Below are 2,573 nucleotides of genomic sequence, written 5' to 3'. Positions count from 1 at the left end.
GTTTGACTCTGAGATATTTGAGGGAGAATGATGATCAGAAGGTATTAGTGAAAGAAGGTCAGAGGGTTTAGGAGGCTGAGTCTCACGATCGTCTTCCCGACCATGTTCACTTGTACCCTTTTCATCAGTGGATTCAAGCAGGGCATCCTCAGTCTTTTCAGTTTCACTTAAAGTTTTGTTGCCTGTTTCGAGCGGGACATCTGTGTCACTCCTTTCATGCCTGTCTGATGCTTGGTCCTGAGATCCCATAAAGTCACCACCATCTTCACTTGCTACCTGATCTCTGGAGTCACTGTGGTCGTTTAAAGTTACGCTGTCCTTGGTTTGGTGATCCTCCAAGGGATTCTGGTACGGTTTGTCCTCTGCTGCGTCCTCTGGAGTTTGTTTAAAAGCGTCTTCAGTATCTGTTTTAAGTGGAGTAGGCTCACCCCCCTCATCCTGGTCCTCTGCAGACGACTTGACCAATGGCATGCCAGTTTCAGGTTCAGTGATGCAGTCGTGTAGAGGGATCCCTAGTATACGTTCTGCACGCGCCTCTAAGGTTTCTCTTTCAGAAACATGAGATGACAGTAAGCAAGGCAAAGAGATTAAACTTTCTTGTTTGCCTTCCTCTTCCTCCAAAAGTGTTGAGTCCACATCGGTCTCGGGTTTTTCAATCTTGCAGGAGGAGGCTTCTTCTGTGCTTTCATCAGTTGTGACATCTTGATTTAGCTGAAAGTTTAGTTCAGGAGGAATATTCACTTGAGCATCGAGCTGACTCTCTTCAGCGAGTGCTGCAGTGCTTAAAAAGTGAACCCGCTCTTTTGTAGGCGAAGGAATCTGTTCCATTTTCACAACAACGCAGGTTGTGTCGACAACCAGCATGTTTTTAATGTCCTCAGCATTCTCCTGGTTGTCCAGCTGCATTACTTCAGTATCTACTGGAGGACTGCTTACATTAACACAATCGTCTGACAGTTTATCCTTACGGTTTCCTTTCAAACAGCATGTGGGGGGACTCTCAGTTTCAGCTTTGCTTGTGAAACTAGGCTCCCTCCATGAAGGATATTTTATTGACACCGGCTGCACTGACTGACCTCCCTGTCTGCAGACATCATTTGCATTTTCTTTTTGGGGGGGAACAACATCGGCCTGTGCTTTCTTTGCTTGATTATTTTCAACCATGTCCTTCTCTGTGCAGGGTGGCGTCTCCCTTTGTTTCCTTCCAGCACCGTCGTCTGACTGCTCTGTGAGAGTTGGCGATTTGAAGTCCACTTCGTCTGGAAGTTTTTGAGTAGCCTCAGTCGTGGCTCCCAGAAGTTTAGAAGCCTCTCTTACGTCTGTGTGTTCAATGTTCATTTTGGAGGTGCAAACGGGCAGAGATGGGGTCTCGGTGGGGCCGGCTATTCGAGAAACCAAACAGAATATTGTCATCCCTCCTGTCTTTTTGCTTAGCCTGAATTTCCTTCCTTCTATGACCTTTGAGGAGGTTTCCCTGTTTATTTCTGAATTCTGAAACACTTGTGGATGTTGCAGATGCAGTGTGCCATCATCCTGTATGAGTGTCTGCTGGACACTGATGGGGCAAACCGCCTGTAAAGCATCTGCTTCAAATCTTTGGCGTTTCAATCCTTCAAACTTTGGGCAGGTTTTACTTTCACACAAATTTGTCAGTTCTTCTTTTTCTCCCTTGCTCTTATCTTGCAGCTCTGCAGACACATGCTGCTTTCTGTGTGTGGGCTGCGAGTAGCAGTGTTGCTTCTTGGTGTCCTGCTCCCAGACCGTGTCACTGCTGTGTGTCACAGGTGAAGGTTTATGTGGGCTGTTGTAGGGAGGAGGAGCAATATAGCCAGGAGGTTGGTTATATATCTTCCTTTGGTAGCTTGCATTTTCCTTCATGTCCAGCACGTTGCTTGCGTCAGGAGCAGGAGCTTGTGATGGATAGTAGGTGGGAGTTTGCTGTCTGCCTCCTCTGTCCCACAGTCCAGGTTGTTTGATATGTTGGGGATCCGAACCTATCCTGGTGCTCTCCACCAGCCCCTGAGAGGCTCCCCTTAATTCTGCTTCTATACGCCTTCTTCTTGGCAGGGAGTGACTGTAGCGAGCCGCCCAGGCCTCCAGCTCTCGATAGCTGCTGTCGCTCCTCTTGGTAGAAACTTCTCTGTTGTAGCGGACAGGGCTACAGGTGTCCCACCTCCTCTGCCACCCCTCCCTTAGAAATCCTCTCTCATGATCCCTCACGGGTCGATGGGCTGCTTTCCACTCTCTGTCTCTGGCTTCTTGGAGCTGGTACTCTCCCAGATCTTGGTGGTGCTGAGTGTGGCGTCGCAGAATGAAAGGGAAATGGGAAGAAGGAGGAGGGGCACTGAGCTCTGGGTCTGTCCAGTTGGTGTACTCTTGTAGAGCTCCTGTTGATCTTGATCCTGGTACAGTCCAGTATGTGGACTCCCTGCTTTGATCCTGCTGCTCACCATAGTACAGTGGATAATGGGCTGGCTGATGTCTGTCGTGATAGCTGGGAGTAGAATAGTAGAGAAATGATAGCAAAATTTAGCAAGATTACATAATTTCACAGAGCATTTTAAATTAGTCTA

Source organism: Pundamilia nyererei, unplaced genomic scaffold (assembly GCF_000239375.1).
Source record: "Pundamilia nyererei isolate P.nyererei 1_Seehausen unplaced genomic scaffold, PunNye1.0 scaffold00092, whole genome shotgun sequence".
Taxonomy (NCBI): domain Eukaryota; kingdom Metazoa; phylum Chordata; class Actinopteri; order Cichliformes; family Cichlidae; genus Pundamilia; species Pundamilia nyererei.
This window is presented reverse-complemented; position numbering follows the sequence as displayed.